This window comes from Anser anser, assembly GCF_964211835.1.
Source record: "Anser anser genome assembly, chromosome: 4".
NCBI classification, from domain to species: domain Eukaryota; kingdom Metazoa; phylum Chordata; class Aves; order Anseriformes; family Anatidae; genus Anser; species Anser anser.
In genome coordinates, this window is record NC_139724.1 from 75,728,267 (window position 1) to 75,743,158 (window position 14,892).

The window sequence follows — 14,892 nt, forward strand, 5'->3', positions numbered from 1 at the left end:
TTCCTTCCCCACTCCTCCACACCAATGTGGTCCCATCCCACGGGACACAGCGTGATGAGGAAGAGCCCTCATCCTACGGTGAAGCGGTGCCAAAGTCAAGGTTAAAGCAGACCCTGCCTAAGGGAGCCCCCTGCCTCTCGTCTTGGGATCAAGGAAGCAAAAGGGGTGGAGGGTTTCTCGATGACAGCTCTGATTTGCAGCATCTGCCCCATCTCCACGAAGGTAATGGCAGGGGATTTTGAGGGTCGATGTTTTGGGGGTCAGTTCCAGAAAAAGAAACTTATGCCTCATTAAACTGTTAAAAGGTGCTGGATGAGTTGAGGCATCTCTTGGAAAAACGAGCTGGGCAATGGCATTGAGACTTCCCTCGTGTACCAGAGGTGCGAGCACGTAGCTGAGCAGTCCCAGCATGAGATGCAATTTGTTTTTGTGGTTAAAGAGGAGATAGCATGAAGAACCAGATGCTCTAGTTCGGGTCGCAGGCTGTGTACTCATCGCAGAGTCACAGAATATCCCAAGTTGGAAGGGACCCACAAGGTTCATCGAGTCCAACTCCCGGGTTCACACAGGACCACTCAAAAATCTGAGGGCTGAAGACAAAAATTATTTTACAAACTTCTCTGGAACTGAAAAGGATTTTCAGGAAGACGTAGAGTTTCAGGGCAGCTGCATACGGCCCTTCCTCCTTTTTCCCTGATCAGGCACTGCAGGAAGGAGCAGCCCTGCCGTGCCAGGAGGTTGCAACAGGCACACGGCCAACGGAGCTTGCTATCATCTGAGGACGAGATCTGCCCAGGGATAGAGCCCCATCCTTGGCAAACCCTGCTGTACGGTGAATGCAAGGACCACTCCTCCAGTCCCCTGGCTTTCAGGGCCCTCTCCAGTGCACAAGACACGAAACAGCTGCAGAAAACAGCTGGAAGCTTCCCTCTCCACCCAACAGGGGCAAAACATTTCTTCTCTCCTAATCTCATTCTTGCAAAACGCTGAAATATTTTAGCTGAAACTTTCCAAAAACATTTCAGCCTGGAGGCAGCCAGCCAGCCTGGAGAAAAACGAGAGTCTGGCTGAGTTATCAGTAATTAAAGGCAAAGTCTTTTAATTGGAAACAAGGAGCAAACTGACAGTAGATACCCGCTCTCCTTTCACACAGGCAGCGCCTCACTGGCCACTGAAATAAAGAAGCCCTGGGGCAGTGAACAGGAGAGAGCTTTGGGTGGGTGGAGGGATAGATGGGTGGGTGGGTGGGTGGAGGGATGGGTGAATGGATGGATGGATGGATGGATGGATGGATGGGTGGGTGGGTGGGTGGATGGATGGATGGATGGATGGATGGATGGATGGGTGGATGGATGGATGGATGGGTGGATGGATGGATAGTGGTAAGAAGCTGGGAAACCCATTCCCTGCTCAGGATAAAGAGTAGGTTGCTCTTCACAACATCCAGATGAAGCCCTATGAGCACAACCACAGTCAGAGGAGGTCCTCCCAGCCTGCTCCCCAAGGACATCAGCCACACAGCAGGCTGCCCTTCACAGCCGCCCCGCAGCCCACGATACAACAGTTATCATCTCACTGGGAGAAGGGGTGGGGGTGCAAACTCAGTTCTCCACTGATGTCTGCAGAAGCTCTTGGTCTTCTCCAGACCATGAGCAGCCCCTCAGGCAGCACTGCTGGGCCAGGCGGGTGCCGGAGCCCTGGCACAGGCTGCCCAGAGCTTGGGGGGCTCCTCCTGGGGGAGCTTCAGCAGCTGCCGGGACGTGGGGCTGGGCACCCTGCTGGGGGGGCCTGCTGGGGCCATGGGACACAGGGAGCCCTGCCTGCCACAGCCACGCTGGGGTTCTGTGAAATTAATTCAACACCACACAAAGAAAGCTCTGCATGGATAGCTTTCTCCGAAGGCATAAAGCAGTCCTGGGAAATGACCCACAAGCCCCCGGTTTGTGTTGAGACCACCAAAAGCATTGTGGGGACGCAGTCCCAAATTGCGCAGACTGATCTGGGGTTCCCGGGCAGCTCGGGCATCGGACACACGTGGAAACCTCACTGCAGAGCTCTGGGCTTGCTCACGCCAGAGCCGGTGCTCCAGAAAGAAATGCAGCCAGAGACTGTAATCCAGTGAAAGACAGCTGGAGGGTAGCAAATTCCCATCGTAACCACAAAGCGTCAGAATTGCAGATACAGCAAAAGCTGCGAACACTCTGAAAATCTGCTTTGGCCAAGAATATTTACATCCCACTTGGGATCAGCAGGACAGACCGACCAAAACACTCAGACCTCAGGGGCACCGACTGAGGAATTTTTGGATTGTTAGAGTGTCTCTTTGGGGCTTTTTTTTTTCTTTCTTTTGTCTGTCTTCTTGCTTTTAAACTGTTAGGTCCTATCTTGTCGTCTGCCTCCTGCGGACCACTGATCAGACCAGACACTTCTCTTGCATAAAGATGCATCTGTGCCGTAGTCTTGTGAACACAAACACATGGAGCAGGATCACTTTGTGCAAGACACCATGCAACGAAAAGCAGTTTGTGGTGCAAAGAGGTAGAAATTCCACAGCTTTTTCAAGCTATATTCCAAATCTGCACCAAACGTCAAAAACTGGGTGCGATTTCCAACCTTTGCACTGTTGGGAAGGAGACTCTTAGAGAAATAGGGCCGGCATCCCAAAACCATATCTGACCACACGTATCTCCCACCAAGGAGCCAGCAGATGCAGTGACAGCCCGAGGCAGGAGCCAGCAGGGAGGCATGCTGAATTTCCATCCTCTTTTTTGCCCATTTCCCATTTTTCTGGCCATCAGCACCCAACGGAAGCAGGGGGGGGTCTCCCTGCAGGGTGCATGCGGTGATGGGGAAACACCGCAGGTCCTGCAGCAACCCCGTTTGTCCGATCCACGTGGACCTGAGCAAAGCATCACCAGTGGTTTTAAATACGGGCTTCCAAAGTTTTAACTACAGGTTTCCGAAGCTTTAAATACAGGTTTCCAAAGCCCCGCGGTAGTGCTGTGGGCGCCGAGCTGTTTGCAGGGAAGGGGAGCTGCTCCCGACCCCTGCTGCTGGTGGAGGAAGGGGGAATGGGAGCTCCCGTGGAGCTCCTACCAACCTCCACGTCCACCTGCCCTGCTGAGGACCGAGGGCCCCGCACAGCGCCTGTGGCTCCGGAGACATCGCCGCTGCTGTGCTTCTGGGTGTAGCCACTAGAGGATGGCAATGTCCTAGGTCACCCGCCGCACGCTGGAAATCACCGAGATCCGGCTTTGGAAACACGAGGTGGCCAAAAATGCTCCACCGGGACGCGCCGGAGCCATAGGGGGCATTTTGGGGTGCATGGGGCTGTGTGCGCAAAATCCCGTGGGTGACCCTGCCCCATAGCTGAGCTCTGTCTCCCCAGGCAGGTAAACTGAGGCACAGCTATGGACACCGATAACACACCACCAGTTTTGTCCTGACTGCTGGAATTGGTCAAAGTGGAAGCCTGCCTGTGCCAAAAATGTGCTGTCTGAGGGACGGCGAGAGGAAATGTTCCTCCTGGTGAGGAAGCATAAAACCTGAGCCAGTCTGAACGAGACAATCTCTATCACCTTTGAACAAGAACTGATCAGGACTAAAACAGCATCAGTCGCTTCAAAATAAGATCACGGCTAAGGGTGCGATGAAGCTTGAAGCTAAATGTAGGGCATTCAGGGGCACGTGGCTGCATCGCCCTGCAGTGGCAGCAAAGAGGGTGATCCCAAATAAGCCACAGGCAACCCACCTCTCCTCTCACCTGGGGATTAATTCTGCCCAGAACTGCAAATATTTCACTCGGAGCAGAGTAGAAAATGGTCTTTTCCTGGTGGGTTTGAGCAAAGCAACCAGCAACCCTCCTAAGACATTGGGAAGAATTGATAATCTCAATATTCAGATAGATCTCAGTGTGCAAATAGGCAACATTTGCTCACACGTGCCTTAGGGTGAAGAAGGGCAACCACAGCCATGCCAACCTCTTCTCCCAGCGGGAGAGGCTTCGGCTTGCCTCTTTCCTCCCATCAAGAAGACAGAGCTGGCTACGCTGAGCCCTGTCCCGGCCTGGTGGACCTGCTGGGCTGGTCCCCGTGCACCCATGTCCCTCTTGGACTGGGGAGCCCCAAATGGGGCATGGTTTCCAGATGTGGTCTTGTGGTGGTCCCAAGTCTTGCTCTGCAGAGCTGACCCCAGCTGGGTGCTGAGCCATCCTGTCCTGGACATCTGCTGAACTTCAGGTGGGTCCTGTTGGCTCCGTCTCCATCCCGCTGTTGACCATGGGACCTCAGTCCAGCCCAGGAGAGCTTCTAGCTGCAACCAGCTGCCCGCATCAGGGGATTACAAGAAGAAAAGGAATAAAGGTCCCCACATCCCCCAGGACACCCCGCAGAACACACGGGGACGTGGCCCTTTGGCCGTCTGCTCCGGCCGTTGGGTGCTGGAGGGGCACAGCAATACCTCGTCCTTCCCCAGCCCCGGGGGAGGGAGACCCGGCTGCACAGCACCTGCCAGCAGCGTCCCCGAAACGCTTTCCCTCTGCTAATTAAAGCCTCTGACGTACGTGTTTTAATGCCACGAGGTTGCATAACACCCAAGGGTGGCCAGGGCTTGCCGCCGCGCCAAGGGCAGCGGTGGAAACGGATCCCCCAAACCTTGGCTCCCCGCTCGCTACCTGGCACGGGCACCGGAGGGATGGAGAAGGAGCTGCTGGCTCTGGGGAAGAGGTCATCCTGCTCCAAAAAAAAAAAAGGTGCAGGGGACAGCAGAAGCAGGACGGACCAGCACTGCTGATCCCACACCCTGCAGTGCCTTCAGTGAGGAACCTCTTGCCTGGTCCCCGCTGGAGACAGGACACCGTCAGCCCCACATGGAGGGTGTCGCCGAGCATCCAGACCCTATACGAGGCCCTTTTTCTCTCCAGTGGGGATTTCCGTGCGGTGGCTCAGCTTTCTGCACCCAAACAGAGCTATAAAAAGGCAGAGCGAGACCTGCGGCTCATCCAGCACATTCCTCCCAGCGAGGAGAGTAGGTTTTCACGGGGGGACCGGGCTGAGGTTTCAGAGCCAGAGCCAAGCCCTGCTGAGTCAAAGCTCCCTCGCGCCTTGCCAGCTGGACGCGCTGCGCCCCGGGTTCACGGGAAAGGCGCCCGGCCAAGAGGAGCACGAAGCATCGCCCAGGTCAAGCGCTCCTCGCCCGTGCGCAAAACGGGGCACCGGCTACATGAATGGAGGCGGGGGCCTCCTCCAGCCTTCTCTGGTGATCCCAAATAGCCCCAAAGACCTGCCATAGCCTGCTGACCCACGGGGAAGCCGCGGCTCTCCGTGGGGCTGGTGGGACAGCCGGCGAAGGGCAGCTCATGGAGGACCCCAAGGAGGGTGGCCCTGCTGCCCAAAAATTGATGGATTTGCCCAAAATCGATGGATTTGGGGCAGCTGCCGAGCAAAGTTGCACAGCGCAGCTGCCCAGCACCAGCCTTGAAGTCTGAGGACTCATCCCAGGGTTTCTGGGTCGGCCCAGCCAGAAAGCCTCTCCCAGGGCCTCGGGACAGCTCCGTGTTGGGCTGCAGCTCTCCCAGCCCTGCTCCGCAGAGGTGTTACTCCTCTCCGAGGCTCAGCCCGTGAACATCCCAATCTTTTGGGAGCTGCAGTGTGTTCTCCGGGGCCTCCTGCTCCCTCCTCTCCATGCAAAGGTCCCCAACACGTTTCCCATGGGTCTAGAAGGAGCTGCTGCTCTTTTCCCCCTCTGTTCCCAGGGGCAACAAGGGACACAACTTCTCTCGGTGCCCAAACAAAATTACGAAGCCGGATGCCTCTGGGGAGAACAGGTCACCCCCGGTGGGCTGTGCCTCAGTTTCCCTATCTATCACAAGAGGATTAGCGCGCTTCCAGGACGCCGTGAGGTCCATAGATAAACGTGGCCAGGGCAGGACCCGAGCATCACGTAGGTGGGAACCCAGCACCGCCCAGGAAGAGAAAACACGGCCTTGCCTCCACAATTAGCAGGGTGACGGGCAGGGACGTCAACGGGGGCGGATGCGCTGGGTTCCCCTCCGCCCAGAAATGACTGCAGTCGCCGTGCCCGGCTCTTCCAGTCTTCCTGTTTATCCCGAGGGTGAACGCAGAGAGGTTTACACAGTCCTGGTGCCACTCCTTCCCTACCAGACCTGCACGCTGGGGTGGGAGGAGAGGAGAAACCCCGTCCTGGTACAACTCCCACTTTGCAAAGTGCTTCTGGGCTGGGATTTCTCCTGCTGGAGAGGGGTTTGCAGGAGGATTTCACGGTGGAGAGGAGAAAACCACCTTGTGCATCCCCTGTTTATGAAGCCCCACACTCACCCAAGAGGATTTGGGGGTACAGTCGGGCTCTTGATTTTCCTCTCACCGCCTCGGTGCCCTGGACGTCCCGTGTCACCTTGCTTGTGTGCAAGGGGGTGATGATGGTGCTGGGAGCTGCAAACTCCCGTTGGGACCTAATGGACATGGGGAAACAGCCTCAAGTTGCACCAGGGGAGGTTTAGATTGGACGCCCGGAAGAATTTCTTCATGGAAAGGGTGGTTTGGCATTGGAGCGGGCTGCCTCAGGTTGCCCATGGCACTGGTGAAGTCCCCATCCCTGGAGAGCTGATGTGGTTTTAGTGGTGGACTTGTAGGGTTAAGGTGACAGTTGGACTTGGTGTCCTTAAGGGTCTTCTCCAGCCTAAATATTCTGTGATTCTAAGGCAGACCCAGAAGCTTGGCTCAGACGGTGTGGTGACCATCCCATAATGCTGCCGCAGGTGCAATGCCATGTTTGCAGGACGTGTTGGCACCTAGATCCACAGAGGAGGCTCAGCAAGAGGTGTCCCACGGGCAGCAGCCCCTCAGCCGGCTTGTCCCCAGCTCCCTCGTGGCACACCAGCAGCCAGAGCTGGATGATGCTCAGGGCAGGGACCACATCCCCCTACGAACACAGCCAAAATCTCCTAAAACCACAAGGAAACCAGCGCTGAGGAAGGCCCAGACACACCGCCCGTGGGAAGCGGAGCTGATCTGCAAACCCCTTGGAGGAGCGAGCGTTGGAGGAAGGATCGGGGAAGCTTTTGGGTCACCCCTGCTGCAGATGGATCTGTCGGTGCCATCTGCCGCATTTCTTTATCGCCGCTCTTCCCCACCGGGCTCAACCTGCTCGATGGGAAGCTCCCGGCGGAGCGCTCAGAGGTGTTTTCTTGCGTCCTGGTCCGTAAGAGCGGTGATGCTATCGGGAGTCTCCGCCCTGCCCGTACTTGCAGGAGGCAATATGCACTCGCTAGGGAGGGTGGGGACTTTCCTCGCTGCCGACTTGAAGGCAACTTCACAGGGGCAGCATCTGTCTCTAATCAGCGCACGACGAGAGCAGACGTTTGATGGCCCCTCCGGCTGCGGGCCACTGGTAGCCATGAGAACGGGGCTGGAGATGTCATTTCTTGCAGAGGCTCTGGGGGATTTATTTTCCCCTCTCTCTGTCTTCTTTCTTTCTTTCTTTCTTTCTTTCTTTCTTTCTTTCTTTCTTTCTTTCTTTCTTTCTTTCTTTCTTTCTTTCTTTCTTTCTTTCTTTCTTTCTTTCATTCTTTCTTTCTTTCTTTCTTTCTTCTTTCCTTTCTTTCTTTCTTTCTTTCTCTCTCTCTTTCTTTCTTTCTCTCTTTCTTTCTCTTTTTCTTTCTTTTTCTTTCTTTCTTTCTTTCTTTTTTCTTTTGTTCTTTCTCTTTCTTTCTTTCCTTTTTCTTTTTTCTTTTTTCTTTTTTCTTTTTCTTTTGTCCTATTTCTTTCTTTCTTTCTTTCTCTCTTCTCTCTTTCTCTCTTTCTTTCTTTCATTCTTTCTCTCTTTCTCTCTCCCTCTTTCTCTTTTTCTTTCTTTCTTTTTTTCTTTCTTTCTTTCTTTTTTTGGTTTTTCTTTTTTTTCTTTTGTTCTTTTTCTTTCTTTCTTTCTCTCTTTCTCTCTCTCTTTCTCTCTTTTTCTTTCTTTTTCTTTCTTTCTTTTTTCTTTTTCTTTTTCTTTTTCTTTTTCTTTTTCTTTTTTTCTTTTTCTTTTTTTTTCTTTTTCTTTTTCTTTTTCTTTTTCTTTTTCTTTTTCTTTTTCTTTTTCTTTTTCTTTTTCTTTTTCTTTTTCTTTTTCTTTTTCTTTTTCTTTTTCTTTTTCTTTTTCTTTTTCTTTTTCTTTTTCTTTTTTCTTTTTTCTTTTTTCTTTTTTCTTTTTTCTTTTTTTCTTCTTTTTTCTTTTTTCTTTCGTTCTTTTTCTTTCATTCTTTCTCTTTCTTTTTCTCTCTTTCTTTCTCTCTTTCTTTCTCTTTCTCTCTTTCTTTCTCTCTTTCTTTCTTTCTTTCTTTATTTATTTCATCTTCCTTCCTTCCTTCCTTCCTTCCTTCCTTCCTTCCTTCCTGCAGGTTAGCAATGCTGTGATCTGCTCCCCAAAGGAAGGTTGCCAAAGCAGCGTTCCTGGTCCCAGAGCTGGCGTCCTCAGCTCCAGAAGCTGATGCAAGGGATCAAACCCACCCTGCTCGTCCCAATGGTGCTGGATGTTTCTGATTCCTCCCAAACGCTGCCAACCCTTGCACATGGCGGCGTCCCCATCTCCCATTGACCTGCCACGAGACAGGGGACATCCCGCACGCCTGCCCGCCTGCCTCCTGACTTATGTCCCCTGCCACGAGCCAGGTGTCACCCCGCCATCTCCACACACGAGTGCAGCTCCTCCGATTTTCACCCTCTGGGAAACCTTCCCCCACGCAAAGGTGTCCCCGGATTTACCCAGGAGACCCTCTCCCTGTGAGTGCTGCTGCTAGGTTTTTCCCAGCCTAATTTTAAGGCAATCCTCGCTGATTAAGAGTGGTTCCAAACTGAAATATCACAGCCAGGATCAGAGGGACAGCATTTAACACTGATGTTCCGAGCTCTCCATTCCAATCCCCCTGACCTGGTTGCAGGATCCCTATTTCCACTCAATTTTTGTTCCAAAAAGCAAACTGTCCTCCGAACCCACGTGCGGTGATGAATTTTGGCCTCCACTCCACCTTATAGCTACATCGATGTTGGGGGGTGCTGCAACTCCCAGTGAGGTTGGGATCACCTCCTATTTCACACGTAGCAGCTGAAAATCCCTGAAATTGCTGAGTCTCGAGGGGATGCTGGTGAGATGGATGGGGTGGCTGAGCCTTCATGCTCCTGGACGCGATGTAGCTATTGCTAAAACCCAGCTGAAGCCCCGGCAGAGATTTTGGGAGAGGCAGTGTGTGCATGTGGGACCGTCTGGGGCTGCGAAGGGCCGTTTGGACCCGTTCCCGCTTTGGAGCATTCCTGTCTCTTTACGGCTGATGTTCTCCAGATGTTTTGTATCGCGGCCTCATGTGGAAACCCGCTGGCCCGGGGCCAAATCCTGCTCAGCCCTCCACGCTACAGCCGGCAGAGAGGCGGAGGGTGATGTTAGCTCGCTGCGTGCATGGCATTTAGGATATTTAAAGCACATTTAATGCAACCCTGTGGCTGAACCACAGCTGCACAGAGCCGCGTACTCCGAGCTCTCACTTACTTTTGCACATTTTTGCCTGGGGAAATGCGGTGCCTGTGATCACCCCCCCGTCTCCACGAGTCCATCAAGCGCTGTTAAACAGAAAGATACGGATACAACCTCTGGCTCAGGAAGTCCCGAAGCAGCAAATTGCCGGAAGCTGGGAAAATATAATGTGGAAAGCATTACCCTCGCTTGGCCCTCGCCTCGCATTCCTCCTGAGCAGCTCCTTGGGGTCCCAGCCAGCGGCAGGATGCTGGAGCAGACCGGTGGTGGCTCTGGGCCAGGAGGATCTCTTACCACCTTGCGTGCCTCTGTGTCCACTGCCCTTATTGCCGGGTTTTGGTGGATTTTGCTGAACGAGTGGAAATTGCAACCAAAGAGCAAGGCTGGGGTGGCCCCAGCAGCATTGATGCGGTGAGGCTGCATCAGTCACCGGCTGCCTGCATATAATGCATATAATGTCTTGGATGAGCTGGTTTGACCTCCCTTTAGGGAACTTTCTCATGTAATATCTCTATATTTTCCACCCACGCTGCACCCACTGTTCTGTCTGACCCCTGCATCCATCCCTGTGCCGGATCCTGCACAGGGCACCGAGAGCTGCCTGGGTCTCACCACCCCAGCTGGTCCCTGTGGTGGGACCAGAGGGAAAAGATTTGGGTCTTTTTTGCAGGAAAGGAGGGGAGGCAGAGCCCAAAGGCGTTAATGGGGTACGGGAAGATCTGACTGCATCACGGGAATTCCCAAGAACATCTCAGGCAATCTCCTGCATCACAGGAGTGAGCGGTCCCTGCTCCGGAAGAAGACACTTGAAACGTTTTCCTGACGTCAGTGGGAGGAAAACACCCTTGGCAATTGCCTCTCCGTCCTGCCCGACCCCACGGATTTCCCAGCGTGGATGCAAGCGCTGATTACCCAAATTCCCCTTTCCTATTTGGACTGGCTTCTTCCTGCAGCGGAGCGGAGCCCCACGGCGTGCTGAAGGAGAGGAAGAGCCGCGGGGCTGGGGTTACCACCCAGGAGGAATACCTGCTCCACTCGTTCAGCTGGACCCGACGCCCAGCACGAGGTGCCTGGGTGGGTGCGAGGAGGTGGGTCACCCGTGGGCAAGCCCCGTGGAAGCGGCGCTGTCCCCTGACTCACAAAGCCATGCATGAGTCAAAGCCCCGGGTAATCGCGCCCGACTGAGAGGAGGAGAAGGAGTCTGCCCTGCTCCACCCCACTCCACATGGGTCTGGCACGGGGCAGAATCAAAGTCCTGCTGATGCCACAAAGGGAGTGGAGAAGAGGTCAGAGGAAACAGCCTCAATAATGCTTCCTCCTAGAAAAGCCTGCCCAGTATCCTTCCCAGTATCCTTCCCAGTATCCTTCCCAAGATCTTCCCAAGAAGACCCTGCTGGAGGTCTTCTGCATCCCGCCTCTGAGGCAGAGATGGAGTGGGAGCTCTCTAAATGTCTCATTTTTTGACAGTTCGGTGGCTGCACTGCCTTCTGGATCAGACAGCAAAGCCACCCCATAGATCTCGAGTGAAAGGAGAGAGAAAGGGAGCCAAGGAGTAGAGGGGTAAATGGCTGTGCTGGAAGAAGGCGTTACAGAGGGGCAAATGAGGGTGATTATTTCCATCGAAGGAGCTGGAGGAGGACTCAGGGTGAAGGTGTCCAGGAGCTGGCAGCAATATGCCGTGTGTGCTGGGACCGCAGAAGGCCTGCAGGAGCCCATCTCCTCCTCTGCCCACGAGGTCTCCTCTCTGCGGTACTTCTACAATCAGCCCGGCAAGGCTGGTGAGGATGAAAAAGTCCTCTTGACCAGGCAAAGACAAGGTATGGGGACTGACGGTCCAGACAGGCTGTTTTTATGTCCTTTCTACCACTGACACCCAGCAAAGTGACCAAAGCCCATTTCTGCTGGCAGACCCGAGCCCACACCACAACGTCCACCACCAGCAGAGGGGCTGAGGGCTGAGATTTCGGCAGCGTGGACCTCACCCGGCAACACGGTTTGGGAAGAAACCTGAGGGAAACAGCCTCCTCCTCCACACCAGAGGCTGAATCTCAGCCACGAGGTCAAACAGGAATCCTCCCACCAGAGCCGCCGGTGCTTTTCTTCTGCCCAATTTCATCTGGACCTCAGCCGAGCACCTCGAGGAGCCCTGCAAAACCCCCCATGGGCTGTGTGGCACCGGGCATGGGCCAGCCTCCTGTGATGGCAAACACAGGGGGTCTGTCCCCACAGCCACCTCATGAATTTTTGTCCAAACGGGAAATAATTACACGTGTGGCACCCAAGAGCTGCTTAGGTTGGTGTTCACTGACAACTTCTGCGTTTTCTGCTCAGATGAGGGCCCGTGAGGCAGACCATGGCTTCCCTTGGGCCGTGCGGGTGGAGGTAGGCCTCACCCAGAGTGGGGAACCCAAAACTGCCACCGCCTGCAGGCAGGGCTGAAATTCAGCAGCAAAGAGCCTGTCCCTGTCCCTCGGCCCAGTCATGGTCCACCTGCGGCTACCCCAGAGGAGCTGGAGACCCTCGGGGGCTGCCACCGCTCCGGCCTCCACCCGCTTCCCGGGGACACGCAGGTCCCATGGCTGCCCTGTCACCCCGTTTCTCTTGGGCAGACGACAAAACCGTGGTGGCACCCGTGGTCCAGCACCACCTGAACTCAGGCTGGGCCGGGAGGAGGGTTTTGCGGCTGGCTTGGTTCACTTGCGAAGAGCTTCCCAAGGAAACATGGGCTCCTTCTGCACTTGTGCAGCGAGCAGGAGCGGAGGGGAGGAGGTGGTGGCATCCACACCACAACCTGGCAACCCTCCTGAGACCCTGGGTAGGAGATTATCACAAAGCAAAAACACCCTGGATAGGAAGCGAGAAGAAAGGAGAGCTTTCCACCTTCCCGAGGAGACAGACCCACCCTCCCTTATCACCCCATCTCTCTGCCGTAAGGTCCGGGCATGTAAGCCTGCTGGATTTCTTCTTCCTGCACTCAACGAGTAGGAAAAACTGGATCTTCTCATAAATAAAGTGCTGTGTTATTAGCAGGAGCGTAGGCAGCCCAAGGGTGTGCAAGGAGAAAGTGAACGCTGCAGCTTTCTCTGTAATTAGGGTGATGAATCGGAGCTCAGAAATGTGTCCTCGCTCCCCCAGATGTGCTGTTTCGGGGTTGCCATCTCACGAGCTTCGCACCGCCAGCCAAAGGGGAAACTGAGGCAGGGAGGAAGGTGTACGAAGGGGAGCTGCTTGCCATAGCCGGCAGCAGAGCCTGGCTGTAGGGCAGTCCCAAAGGCCACCCTGCAGCGAGCTGATGTCCAGAGGTCGAAGAAGGCCCTGAAGCTCCAGGCTTCGCCGAGGGAGGATCAGCAGAATCTGATCTACGGCTGCATTTGCTTTCCAAATTCACCCCATCCCTGCAGGGCCAGGGCTCCGCGGGCTCCTCGCCTGTAGCAGGAGCCCCAGCTGCAGGCACCTCCGGCGTGTTTGGGCACATTGCTCCAGTACCAGTTGGGGATTCCCACAGCAGGAACGGGACTTCATGAGCTTCAAACGTCCCAAAAATGGGCTCCTCATGTCATAGGTCAGGCACCCTGAGGTCAGGGCTGGGATTGTCCTCAAGGATGCTGCAGGTGGGAGAATCGTAAACTCATTTAGGCTGGAAAAGAGTTTCAAGACCCCCAGAACAACCATCAGCCTGACCTGTGGAGTCCCATCACTAATCCACGTCCCTGAGCACCACGTCCACGTGTCTCCAGGGACGGGGACCCCACCACTTCCCTGGGCAGCCCGTTCCGGTGCTTGGCCAGCCTCTCCGGGAAGAAATCCCTCCTGATACCCAACCCAAACCTCCCTGGCACAACTTGAGGCCGTTGAGACCAACAGCTGAAGGACCTCCGTCCTCCAGCTGCCCCTTGTTGGACACCCTCGCTGCCTTCCTCCGCTGGCAGGGGACAAGGAGGTGGTGTAGGACAGCAGGGCGGGTCCCATCCCAGGACTTCCCTCCCATCATCGTGTCACTGAAAAAGGACTTCCAAAATCTGTGGCCGGGACCAGTTTCACCCCAACTCTTCCAAGGGGACAGGGAGGACATCGCTCGGAGCGTGCGTGCAAGACGAGGGATTAAGGAAAGCCAACGAGGGCCATTTTTGGTCTCCTCACGAGGTGGAGATGAGGTTGGCCAGATAGGGCGCGGGAGGAGCCCCGAGCCAGGCAGCAGGGCCGGAGTTTCGGGTTGTGCAACGCCTCCACGGCTCGCCCGGGTGAGGTCACGGAGCAGGAGGCACCTCGGCCTCCTCCACGCTCCAGAGAGAGCGCCCAGAGCGATGGCATTAAACCTGGTGCCACCTCCCTGCGGTCACGCAACGTGCCGCCGGTGTCCCCGCTGCGGGCAGGCCAGCAGGTGGTGGGACAGCCCTGGGAGGGGTGGCATGTCCCCATTGTCCCTACTGTGCCCATTGTCCCCCCATCCCTCCCATCCCCATTGTTCCCCCATCCCTCTTGTCCCCGCTGTCCCCCTTGTCCCAATTACCTCCCATGTCCCTATTGTCCATGTCCCCATTGTCCACCATGTTCCCATTGTCCCTCATCCCCATTGTCACCTGTCCCTATTGTCCCAAATGTCTCCTCCATGTCCCCATTGTCCTCCATATCCCCCATGTCTCTATTGTCACCCTACATCCCCATTGTCCTCCATGTCCCCCATGTCCCCATTATGTCCCCATTGTTCCCATGTCCCTATTGTCCCCCATGTTCCCATTATGTCCCCAGTGTTCCCCATGTCCCTATTGAAACCCTAAGTCCCCATTATGTCTCCATTGTCCCCCATGTCCCCATTGTCCCCTTAAGTCCCCATTATGTCCCCATTGTCCCCCATGTCCTTATTGTCACCCTGTGTCCCAATTATGTCCCTATTGTCCTCCATGTGCCCCATGTCCCTATTGTCCCCCATGTCCCCATTGTCCCCCACATCCCCATTATGTCCTCATTGTCCCCATGTCCCTACTGTCCCCAATATCCCCATAATGTCCTCATTGTCCCCCATTGTCCCCATTGTCCCCATTATGTCCCCATTGTCCCCCATGTCCCCATTATGTCCCCATTGTCCCCATTGTCCCCATTATGTCCCCGTCGTCCCCACTATGTCCCCATTGTCGCCATGTCCCTATTGTCCCCAATGTCCCCACTATGTCCCCGTTGTCCCCCATGCCCCCCATGTCCCTATTGCCCCCAATATCCCCGTTATGTCCCCACTGTCCCCCTTCCCCCCCTCCCCTCCCCGTGACGTCACACCGCCCCTCCCCACCCCGGGGCGCGGCGCGCAGGCGCAGTGCGGCGCAGCGAAGCTCGGCGGCCGTGCCCGGCGCCGGGCGGGGCGGGGCGGGGCGG